The sequence below is a fragment of the Bos indicus genome, chromosome 14 (genome assembly GCF_029378745.1).
Source record: "Bos indicus isolate NIAB-ARS_2022 breed Sahiwal x Tharparkar chromosome 14, NIAB-ARS_B.indTharparkar_mat_pri_1.0, whole genome shotgun sequence".
Lineage (NCBI taxonomy): Eukaryota > Metazoa > Chordata > Mammalia > Artiodactyla > Bovidae > Bos > Bos indicus.
The window spans coordinates 24,623,225-24,636,125 of record NC_091773.1 but is presented as its reverse complement, the minus strand read 5'-3'; the positions used below and the strand labels follow the sequence as shown (position 1 = coordinate 24,636,125).

The 12,901-nt window shown below is 46.2% G+C and overlaps 1 protein-coding gene across 1 annotated transcript in view; it reads right to left on the bottom strand.

Annotated features, from left to right (window-relative positions):
• FAM110B (family with sequence similarity 110 member B) overlaps window positions 1–1,983 on the bottom strand; it is a 142,015-nt gene extending 140,032 nt beyond the window's left edge. The window contains exon 1 of the mRNA XM_070802560.1: window positions 1,706–1,983. The gene's annotated coding sequence lies outside the window, so the exon portion shown is untranslated. The remainder of the gene's footprint in view (window positions 1–1,705) is intronic.
• Between the last annotated feature and the right edge of the window lie 10,918 nt (window positions 1,984–12,901).

Genomic DNA, 12,901 nt, shown 5'->3' with positions numbered 1-12,901 from the left:
CCTTTTGACACAGTGCGAACCACCTAACTGCTGTGGTAGCAGCCACAAGGAATTGAAAGTATGATTCTAAACCTACAGAACAAGGGGGTTCAGGATGGGGATCAGAGCCCAGGTTTCTCCTAATGTCTAGGCTTCTCCCTAGACAAGGAGGCCCTTAAGGATAATGAGGTCTCGTGAAGTGTGCCTGTATATGAGCATGTGCAGAACTGTGTTCTCATTCTGAAATCTGCTATATCTCGTGTATAAGAACACATACAACAGCCTGTCTGTCATAAGCAAAACAACAACCCAACCTCAATCCTGATCTAAAACTAAACCGCAGACATAAAACAGACCATAAATTAAAAGATCGGGAATTAAAACAACCATTTTCCATAGAGAAAAAAACATATGGACTGATAATAAAAATTATAAATAAAACCAGCTGACACTTCCCTAGCACCACGTCCCGGAGGGCACAATGCTAAGCTCTTTACAGATTATCAGGTTGTCAAAATACCATCTATAGTAATGGCACAGATTAAATACCATAGGGCAAGTCGATGGAGTGTTAACTCAAGGAAGAAGGCTGGCTTACCATAAAACCCTTATGTCAGAATAACTGTACTTAAGAAATAGCTCATTGGAATGACTAGGAGTGGTGACGTCGCAAAATAAGTACAAGTTAATTCGGGTATTTTCCATGGAACGACTCTAAGTGTAAATTGGAAGGAAAAGGCTAAATAAATAACTTGAACTCCAACAGGGGAAATGAAGAAAATGGAAGTCGTTTACAGTCATTTACTATTTATACTGCAAAAAATGCTTACTCTACTATCCGCCTCCTCAAAATCAGACCAGCGCGCAGCCCTGACCATACCAGCCACGCAGTGTTGTTACATTTGTGTGCGAGGTTGTGAACAGGACGTGGCCGGCAGGAAAAACACAAAGTTAGCTCCTATCTCGGGCGGGAAAGAAAGCCTGCTTACTTTTTGCGGCTCAATAAAGCTGAACACCAACTCTTAAGGGTTAAAAAACCGGGCATCAGGTGCTCGCTTTCCGCTCTGCGGAGGGATTTGAGCTCACGGCGAAGTTCCCTCGCTTCCCTCCCGGCCTGCACCCTGCAGGAGAGCTGTCACCGCCCGGGTCCCCCACCACCAGCAGCAGAGCCCCTAGGAAGCGCGCTCGGCAGCCGGGCTCCCAGCTCCGCGGGTGATGGGGAGCCAGCGCGCCAGGGGTCACTTAATTCTATTTCAGATCTGAACGCTTTCAAAGAAAGTCCAGACAATTGAGACCACGAATGGGGCCCGAGGGGGTCCCCCAAAACAAACTTTCGGGGCCTCGGAATCTGCATATCTTGCAGGAATTCCCAGCCCACGAGGAAAAGAGACCGATACTCGCAAAGTACTCAGGACCAGAGATGAGAGGCCGAGCGGGGGGGCCCTGGACGAGGGGGTCCCGGGAGGAGCGCCTACCCGCGCGCCCAGCTCGCCGGGCCCCGGCTCCGGCCTCCAGCCAACCCCCGGCGCGCGGCGAGCTCGCGGCCCGGAACGCCGGCCGGGGTCGGTCCGGGCCACGCGGCCCGCGCGCCCCGTTGAACCGAGACCCAGGCTTGGCGGGAGCTACAGGGGCGGACCCAGCTGCTCCGCGGCCGCGCGCAGCTTCGGCGTTGTGCGCGATCGGGGCGCGGCTCTGCCCCCCAACTCGGCCCCCGGCCCAGCCTTACCTCGGCCGCGCTCCCCTGTGCGGCTCGAGCCGGGCACCGGGCTCCGGGGACGGCGGGGAGAAGGAGTCGAGGCCCGCGAGGGACGGGGGCCGGGCCGCCGGAGCCACCGGAGGGCAGAGCGAGGGACTGGGAAGGCCACGGGGTCCGGGGCGCGAGGCGTTGGGGGGCCGAGCTGGCGGCGGCCGCGGCGGCTCGGTCTGAGCCGAGTGGGAGGGCTCCGGCTGCCAGCGCCAGGGAGCGAGGGAGGGAACTTGGAGCGACTTGCCGCGGCCGGGAGCGCGTGTCCCCGCCGGTGTGCACGCCCCCGAGCGCCCCGCCCCCGGCCCCACCCCTCCCGCAACCCCCCCTTCTAGCACCTCCCCCAGATCATCCCCACCCCTCACTCCCATCTCAGCGGCCCCCCCCCGCCACGCTCCGCCTCCAAAGCGCTCCTGCATTGGCCCCCCACTCCCTCCGGGTTGGAGAAGCGCTGGATCTTAACTGCCTGGAAACCCCAAACCTGGAGCCTGTTCTGTGAGTGTGAGAACTCGCCAGTCCACCTACCTAGATGTTGGTGCCTGACAACATTCTCTATTGACTAACTTTCATCTACTCAGATACACCCTCTCAATATTTGTAAACTAAATTTCTGGAGGCTTTTTTTTTTGGTTTGTTGGTTGGTTTTGTTTTGCTTTTTTAATTTTTTTATTTAATTTTTATTTGAGTGTGGTTGCATCTCCTGTGTCTCCTGCATTGGCAGGCGGATTCTTTCCCACTGAGCCACCTGGGAAGATCTCAATACATAGGTTCTTCATAATGTTCTATTAGTTTCTGCTCTACAGCAAAGTGAATCAGCTATCAGTTCAGTTCAGTTCAGTCGCTCAGTCGTGTCCGACTCTTTGAGACCCCATGAATCGCAGCACGCCAGGCCTCCCTGTCCATCACCAACTCCCGGAGTTCACTCAGACTCACATCCATCCAGTCAGTGATGCCATCCAGCCATCTCATCTTGTGTCGTCCCCTTCTCCTCCTGCCCCCAATCCCTCCCAGCATCAGAGTCTTTTCCAATGAGTCAACTCTTTGTATGAGGTGGCCAAAGTACTGGAGTTTCAGCTTTAGCATCATTCCTTCCAAAGAAATCCCAGGGCTGATCTCCTTCAGAATGGACTGGTTGGATCTCCTTGCAGTCCAAGGGACTCTCAAGAGTCTTCTCCAACACCACAGTTCAAAAGCATCAATTCTTCAGCACTCAGCCTTCTTCACAGTCCAACTCTCACATCCATACATGACCACAGGAAAAACCATAGCCTTGACTAGAAGGACGTTTGTTGGCAAAGTAATGTCTCTGCTTTTGAATATGCTATCTAGGTTGGTCATAACTTTCCTTCCAAGGAGTAAGCGTCTTTTAATTTCATGGCTGCAGTCACCATCTGCAGTGATTTTGGAGCCCCCCAAAATAAATTCCATCTATTTGCCATGAAGTGATGGGACCAGATGCCATGATCTTCGTTTTCTGAATGTTGAGCTTTAAGCCAACTTTTTCACTCTCCACTTTCACTTTCATTAAGAGGCCCTTTAGTTCCTCTTCACTTTCTGCCATAAGGGTGGTGTCATCTGCATATCTGAGGTTATTGATATTTCTCCCAGCAATCTTGATTCCAGCTTGTGCTTCTTCCAGCCCAGCGTTTCTCATGATGTACTTTGCATATGAATTAAATAAACAGGGTGACAATATACAGCCTTGACGTACTCCTTTTCCTATTTGGAACCAGTCTGTTGTTCCATGTCCAGTTCTAACTGTTGCTTCCTGACCTGCATACAGATTTCTCAAGAGGCAGGTCAGGTGGTCTGATATTCCCATCTCTTTCAGAATTTCCCACAGTTTATTGTGATCCACACAGTCAAAGGCTTTGGCATAGTCAATAAAGGTACACATAAATCTCTTTTTTGTATTTCCTTGCCATATAGGTCACCACAACGCACTGAGTATCAGTAATGTGTATATGTCAATCCCAGTCTCCCAGTTCATGCCACCCACCCTTTTCCTCCTTGGTATCCATACTTTTGTTCTCTACATCTGCGTCTTTGTCTCTGCTTTGTAAAAAAGATCATCCGTACCATTTTTTTAGGTTCCACACACATGCTGAAGGTATTTTTGAGACTCCAAAAAATATTTGAAGAAAACATTAGAGAATATAGGAAAAAAATCTTAGGGTACCATGTACCACCCCTAGAGTATGGACCAACTGATGGTTAGAAATTAAGTAATTGTTTCCGGGTGCATCCTTATTTATCTGATAATGCATGGTTTGGTAATGCTTTTTCTTTTGATTTGCCTAATAACTTGTTTGGGATTTTGAGGGTTTTATTGTTTTAGGAAGATTAAACCCATTCTAGTTTAGCGTTTACTATTGGGAATGCTAAAAGAGAAAATCTGTATTTATCAAAATGGTTGATTTTGAATGAGATATGAGTTCACAACATAATTACTTCTCTAAAATATGTAGCAAAATTTTATTTTATATCTTTAGCACATTTGAAATGCAGTCACATTCATCCTGTTTTCTCAGAAGGATCATCTATATTTGAATTATGTGACTCTTGTTTCATGCAAGTTCCGAAATTATCAAATAAAGAAAACTCAGGCTCCTATAATAAGTCTTTGGCTTTTTACAAGAGAACCATTTTAAGAAAGTGACATGATACTGGGTTTTCAATGGAACTTTCCTCTGGCATACTAATGCATTCCATGTGATCACAGACTATGCTGTGGTCTCCATTAACTCCCAAAGTCATGTAACAGTGGAATGAAGTGATTTTTCATCCCTCCCATAGCAAATGGAACCAACCTTTCTCACTCCAATCGTCTATTAAAAAAAATTAATATCTTTACCCCAACCTCTTCCTTTTGGGAATTGCTTCCTGCCTTTGTGTATGACACACCTCCATCGACATTGCAGGAGCACATGACCCAGGTCTGTCAATCAGAGTGCATCTCATCTCTGGCACAGAGTGGAGGGGGGCTGGCACATGTTCTAATGAGGGGGGTGATCCTTTTTCTGAACTGATATGGCAGCTTCTGAGACCATGCCATGGAAACCTGCAGCAGCTGGAGGAAACCTATTAGAGAGGAAAACCACCTGAGCCAGGGAAACAGGTAGAGCCCTGACAACAGTAACAAGCCCCTCCGGGCAGCCTGGTGGCTCAGACGGCGAAGAACCCATCTGCAGTGCAGCAGATAGGAGTTCGATTGCTGGGCCGGCAAGATCCCCTGGAGGACGAAATGGCAACCCACTCCAATATTCTTGCCTGGAGGATCCCAAGGACAGAGGAGCCTGCAGGCTACAGTACATGGGACTGTAAAGAGTCAGACACAACTGAGTGACTAACAGACTAATGACATCTTCACTTAATCATCTACTAACACTTTAACTTTTCATGGGCAGCCATCTCTGAAACCAGTTAGAACTGCTGGACATCTGAGGAAATGCACCAATAAATTGTCTTTTTAGCTTATTCTATTTTGAGCTACGTTACTTTCCAAAATACTCACTTAAAAAGCCGTAAACAATTCCCATAAGACCTAGACTCTGAAAATCAGGAATGTAGCCAAACAGTGCAGCTTCCTTGTCACCTAAATGGCCTTCGTAATAAAGTAGATGACAAGACAGTCGCTTATCAGGAAGGCTTGCCTTGAGACAGGACTAAGGGTGTCATTTAGGGCATTACTGTTGCCCAGGGTAGATTCCATATTTTCACTTTGTCCTTCCCAAAAGCAAAAATTAATAAAAGATGTGGTTAGAAAACGAGAAAGAGGATAACAACACCGTAAAACTAGAATATCCCAGTAAATGTCTTTGTCTTAATTATTCCAATGACAGGAGCCTTCATAATCCCCAGTATTTGCTGATATAAAACATTTCCTTTCTGGAATCACAATTGTAGGGTCTGCTACAAACTCTGGGGGACTGCTGACTTTGGTTCGTCATGCTGGAATTTTACTCATCAGGAGAAGTAGGCTGTTGGCCTGTGCTTGAAATTCTTTTGTCTCAGAGATTCTTGTGTCTAAAAGTAGATAACAATATTCGACTAGTACCCTATAAGCATTCACACCCCAGTCAGCGGGTTGCTTAGCCATTACTCACAGATCCGTGAATGATAGGAGTGTTGGTGGTGAGGGAGTGGGCTGCATGCACACAAAGGCATTGCTTTGAACCTCTGATTCCAAGGGTATTTTCTTACGGGAATTCTGATCCTTATTCAGAGTTTTCACCAGTCTTTCTTCACATGGGTACACACCCAATTGTGTGGACAACCAGTGAGATTTCATGTATAAAAGCCTGTAAGCCAAATAGTAATACATCATAAACAGATCTGAGCCCCAGAAAAGAACAGTACAAGGAGGTGAACCATCTCCAGAATCGGGACAGAGTAGCTTAGGAAGAAAGGAAAGAGTAGTTCTGAAATCCTGGCCCAGCCGTGAATGACATTTATTCAAATGATTGGCTATGATTCCCCAGTGAAAATGTCAATCAAACATCCAGAGTTTTCCCACGTCCATACATCAGATCCATGTGATGTCAGTGCCATTTCCCTGCCCAAAAGCACTGTGACTCTCAGTTCACCACGGATCCAACAACCCCATCTGTCCGGAACCCATTCTAGGAACAGGGCATACATCACTGCTTTTCAGACCCTAAAACAGAATCTCTTGAATGCCCCTAAGACACCACCTCTCTGGTGTCGGGGGAAGAGGGATAGACTTGTGTACTAAAAAAAATCCCCCAGGAGATTGTGATATTGAGCCAGGGTGAAGGTAAATAAGTTCTGTGAATACCTGCTCTTCATTCCACAGGAAAGGACTCCTTGAATTTAGGATTGTATGTAAAATTATAGTTATTGTTGAACAAGCTTGATTTTTCTTTTCCTCTGAACAGCCGAGGTTATAGAAGAAGCACTGAGGGATGCTCCTTAGGAGGAGGAAGGTTTGCTAGAAGCAATCAGGCTGAAAAAGCACAGCTCATGGCAAAGCGGAGATAAGAGAACCTCTAAGTAGAAAAGCACCACCAGTTGCTATAGGAAGAGGTGACTCCACCACAGGTAATAGCCAGGGGTTATCTTTATTGCACATTGCACAGTTTATTACATGTTCATGCTAATGATCGATGAATCCAAACAGTTGAGTTATGTCCAAGGAGTACTGACTCACATCATTTAATACTAGTAATAGCTCTCATTTCTTGGGTACCAGGTCTGTGCTTCCCAGGTGGTGCTAGTGGTAAAGAACCCACCTGCCAAAGCAGGAGACTTAAGAGACGAGGGTTCAATCCCTGGGTCAGGAAGGTCCCCTGGAGGATGGCAGGGCAACCCACTCAGTGTTTTGGTCTGGAGAATCCCATGGACAGAGGAGCCTGGAGGGCTACAATCCACCGGGTTGCAAAGAGTTGGGCACAACTGAAATGACTCAGCATGCACTCACAGATCTGTGCTAGGTGGTATACATGCCTCATTTCCATTCATCACAATGGCCCTAAACATAAATATTGTGATCCCCATTTTATTAAGAAGAAACTCAGGCCCAGGGAAGGTGAGTGAGGTATCCAAGGTCATGGAGTTAGTAATTAGGGAATTTAAAGGCTGGTTCATAGGGTGCCAAAACCTACGAATCTTTTACTCTAAATCAACCTTGCCTGTGAGTTATATGAATTACCTGCCCAATAATACAGTCCTTAACCATGTGAGCTATTAAAATTTCAAAATTAGATTGAATGAAGGCTTCAGTTTCTCAGTGCCACTAGCCACTTTTCAAGTGCCATTAGCCACATGGTGGAGGCACAGAGAAAAAACATTTCTCTCATCACCCCAGAAAGTCTTGTCAGTACTGACGCTTCATGTTTGTTTTATCAGTGAAGGCAGTGTTCTCTGTGATTAGATTTTTCAAGTAAGCTCTTCCAACTTTATGTTAACTATTTGGATGGGATGTTTTCTAAATGATGTCATATGTTCATGTGCCTGTGTCTTATTTTGTTTGGGCTGCTACAACACAAATGCCATAGACTGAGTTGCTTATAAACCACAGAAATTTATTTTCTCACAGTGTTGGAGGCCAGGAAGTCCAAGATAAAGGCAGCCCCTGATGTGAGCCCAGCTTCTCCTTATGTCCTCAGATGGCGCAGGGGAAGGGACAAGGAGCTCTTTGGGGGTCTCCTTTATGAGGGCACTAACCCCACTCCTGAGAGCCCCACTCTCATGACCTGATCACCTCCAAGGCCTCACCTACTAATATCGTCACTTTGAAGGCGGGGAGCATGATTTCAATGTATGAATTTGAGGGATACACAGACATTGCAGCCTGACTTAATTAGCAGAGCACATGGAACTCAATGCCTGTTTGAGGCATTCTGGGCAGGGCGCCCACCTCAGTGGACCCAAGTGGCCTGCCCCCAGCCCACACTTCTGTCTCCACGGGCCCTTCTGCTCCCACCCTCGCTCCTCGTTTTTCTCAGACTGTCTGCTTACCTTTGGCTACATCTAGTGCCTGTGATGTTCTGCCCTCAGCCTGCTTGTGCTCATCACTCTTCCTATGGGTTGTTTCCCCAGTTCCATATCTCCAGCTACCATCAATTTGCCTGTAACTGCAGAATTTTCCAGAGAAGGCAATGGCACCCCACTCCAGTACTCTTGCCTGGAAAAGCCCATGGACGGAGGAGCCTGGTAGGCTGCAGTCCATGGGGTCGCTAAGAGTAGGACACGACTGAACGACTTCACTTTCACTTTTCACTTTCATGCATTGGAGAAGGAAATGGCAACCCACTCCAGTATTCTTGCTTGGAGAATCCCACGGATGGCGGAGCCTGGTGGGCTGCCGTCTATGGGGTCACACAGAGTTAGACACGACTGAAGCGAATTAGAGCAGCAGCAGCAGCAGAATTTTCATCTCTAACTCCCACCCCATTTTCTGATCCTTAGGGAAGTTCTCTTTCTAGCCCTTTACTGGACTGGTACTACTCACACTGCTTTGTCTCTGGACCGGCAGCATCTGTGAATTGTTGCTACTGCTCTAAGACAAGATGAGTTTAGAAGATAGAAGTCTGTGGTTACACACATCTAGCAATTTGTTTTTTCAATAGTTGTTTATTTGGCTGTGCCAGGTCTTTTGCTTGCGGCATGGGACCTCTTCGTTGCAGCATGTGGGATCTAGCTCTCAGGGATGGAACCCAGGGCCCCTGAATTGCGATCTTGGAGTCTTAGCCACAAATCACCAGGGAAGTCCCATTTCTAGCAATCTGACATTGCTAGGACATGATCTTGTATTCTGTGCTGCTGCTAAGTCGCTTCAGTTGTGTCCAACTCTTTGTGACCCCATGGACTGTAGCCCTCCAGGTTCCTCTGTTCATGGAATTCTCTAGGCAAGCATGCTGGAAAGGGTAGCCATCCCCTTCTCCAGGGGATCTTCTCAACCCAGGGCTCGAGCCCAGTTCTCCTGCATTGCAGGCAGATTCTTTACTGTCTGAGCTACCAGGGAACCCCCTTGTATGCTATAGTATGTACATAAATACCAGACTACCATGGATTGGACATTTCAAGCAAACAACTACTGTACCTGACTCCCCTCAGTTGTCTCTGGGGCCCCTAACAGTCTTTTCCTACACTGTCAATAATGATATTATTATCCCCCAAGCATGAGTCAGGATCCAGGCAGGCAGGAAACAGGGATGTGAATACAGGGAACCACTCACAAAAATGCTGGAGAAGCTGAAAGGACAAACACGGGAAGGTGAGTCAATCTAGATTTAGCAGGAGCCGGAAACTCTCCCGGGAAGGGTACAGATGAAGGAGAAGTAGGTGTCATTGGCCTCTGAGATTTGGAGCTGTTGAACTGATCCATTACCAGGAATAACAAGGATTGCCCCCAGGAGCTGAGACTGTTTAGGACATGCAGATGCTGTCAGTTTAATTGAACTGAATTGAATTGATTTTCCTATTCTGTTATTCACACCGAACACATATAAAAATTTCCTGAGGAAGGCTAGATTGCCAAATATCATCTGTAACCAATTAGTGATGGAGAGGGTTTGAATCTGTGCAGGTCCTTTCCATCTATGAAACATCTAGGCTTCAGTACTAAGATGTTGTGCCCACTTCTTTGAAATAAATGAACTCTTATTTTCATCTGGCTCAGAACTCCCAGTTACTTCAAGATTTTAAACTATTTCGAAAGGGTTAAGCCATCAGAATTTACTTGTGCAGTACGTGAAATATTAGACTAATATACATGCCCTGTGCATTCTCATAGACTGGGTAAAATAATGTACTAAGGAGAGTTTTTAAAGTATTTCTGACAACTGTGAGCTTAGAATATTTATCTACTTCCATAATAGAAACATCATCCATCTATTTTGTATAGAGCTCATGAATTCTTATTTTCCCCAGAATAAAAAAATCAGAGGTGAAACAAATAACTGGAGTCTCTAATTTCATTCCAGCCTCTTCCTAATCAAATATTAAATCAGTTCATTAGTAGCCAGAAAAAATGAACTAATTTGGATTTTTTCTCCTCCTTTCTACCATTATACCATAGAGCATCTAACGAGCAAAATAGATAAGCCAGAGAGAATAAGGAGAAAAGGAAAAGTCAGGAAACATGAGGTCCCTGAACCACAGATGGTAACGATGCTTAATCACCAATTTCTTCTCTTTAAAACACTAGAGTCTTTAGTGTTCAACGTGTATTTTTCCCCTGAACTCTTTAAAGCAGATGTTCTGGCTTCTCAGTGTTTGGTAAAGATATACTCAGAATTTCATGGAGGCGTTCTATTTTTCAGTTACCTGGTGTTACAGGATGAGCAATGCTATTTCTGACATTTGTAGAAATCAGTTGCAAGTGATCGGGATGTTGCGGGAGGTTTTAACAAAATGTCAGAATGCCTTTTAGCTTCTCCGCCCACTCATCCTTCCCTCACTCATCTGTCACAGAATCTCTCGTTGTCAATATTTTCACTCATGCACCTAAGCATCCACTTCTTACCTGCCCTCAATACAACACAGTAACTTCCCCTGTTTACTTTCACAACCAGTCAGGTGTGTTCTTTGTTACCTTTTCTGTGACTCTTCTTCCTTTCCCAAAATTGGTGAAACTCAATCTTTTGAGCAGCAGCTCAGTGATTCCAACTTGTTTTATTTACTCACAAATTCCACATATTCTTAATTTTCTGCTCATTTCACCACCGGTGGCCAAGACTTCGAAGTAGGTATTTTTGGAGGACATCAACACTTGCAAATCGCCAGCCAGTCTGTCACAAGACAGGGACGAGGTAGAGGCATGGAGGCAGGGAGGTTGGGAAAAAACAAAATGGGATGACCAAAGGAGTGTCTCTCTTCCCCATTTCACCATTCCACCCAATCAAACAAGCTCTGACTCAGCTGACTCATCTACAGAAAGACTAACAGTCTATCGATAGCTTTTGGGACAACAAATTAACATAGGTTGCCATTGTGGTGCTTCTTATAGAATAGAAGTATGGATCCTGGAGAAGGGCATGGCAACGCACTCCAATATTCTTGCCTGGAGAATCTCCATGGACAGAGAAGCTTGGCAGACTGCAGTCTATGGGGTTGCAAAAAGTTGGACATGACTGAGCTACTAAGCATCCACACATTTAAAGTTTCTACCTACTGCCTTGAATAAAACTCTCAACTAACTTCCCTGGTGTCTCAGACAGTAAATAGTCTGCCTCTAATGCGGGACACCCGGCTTTGATCCTTGGGTTGGGAGGATCTCCCAGAGAAGGAAATGGCAGTAGAAGTATGGATTTTTGTAGCATCAGCTACAAAAATGTCCACGTGTGATGACGGTGTTTTATCAGTTTGCACTTGTCTTCCTCTGATAGCCTGTACTCCCTATTTAGATGTTGACTGATTGTGTTAGTCGTTCAGTTGTATCTGACTCTTTGTGACCCCATGGACTGTAGCCCGCCAGGCTCCATTGTCCATAGACTTTTCCAGGCAAGAATACTGGAGTGGGTTGCCATTTCCTTCTCCAGGGGATCTTCCCAACCCAAGGATCGAACCCGGGTGTCCCACATTAGAGGCAGATTCTTTACCGTCTGAGACACCAGGGAAGTTAGTTGAGAGTTCTATTCAAGGTAGTAGGTAGAAAACTTTAAATGTGTGGGTGCTTAGTTGCTCAGTCATGTTCGACTCTTTGCAACCCCATGGACTTCAGTCTGTCAGGCTTCTCTGTCCATGGGGATTCTCCAGGCAAGAATACTGGAGTGAGTTGCCATGCCCTTCTTCAGGGGATTTTCCTGACCCAGGGATCAAACCCAGGTCTCCCACATTGCAGGTGGATTCTTTACAGTCTGAGCCACCAGGGAAGCCCAGAAACTTTAAATACCAGCACAGTTTTCTCACAGTCGTAAAGCAGAATAATTGCTTATGAATTTTAGATTGGCTGGGTTCCTAAACTCCTAATCAACATCTTAAGCGTGCTGTTCTTGGAAGGTCTTCCTGAGTTACATTGGATTAGATTGCATATATCTCAGAACTCAGATCTCACTACATGCTCATAAGTTGTCCTGTTCAATTGATGGTAGTTGAGTGGCTCCTCCTTAGTTAACCTCTCCAGACTGTAAGCTACATGAGAACAGGGGATGGAGCTGTCCTCCCATCCTGCCCCAGGTGAAATTTCTCCTACTGCTTAGCAAAAGCAGAGGCAGCTGACAGAACTTCATCAGACACTCACTGAGATAAACAGATAGATGCTCTGATAGTGGCATAATCATGATGTCACTTTATATTCATCAACTCCCAGTCCCCAGAAAGCCTGGACACCGCAGCCCTTCCTGCACGGTCCTGAGCACGGGAAGTGCTGTCCTGCTGGAGAAGTCCTAGCTCTGAGTGTAGCTACCAAGAGCAGCAGAGCATCTTTCCCACCTGGTAACACCCACCAGAATCCAGGAGAGAATGAGGACTGGACATTCCAGAAGCATCTAACCCTTAAAAAGATCCACAAAGTCACACTTAGGAATATGAATCGTAAAATGTTCTTGTTAATCTTCTATGAATGCAAGTGCTGCAGGAGATGCAGGTTTGACCCCCTGGGTCAGTCAGATTTCCCCTGGAGGAGGAAATGGCAACCCACTGCAGTTTTCTTGTCTGGAGAATCCCATGGACAGAGGAGCCTGGAGTTACAATCCATGGATCTCAAAGAGCTGG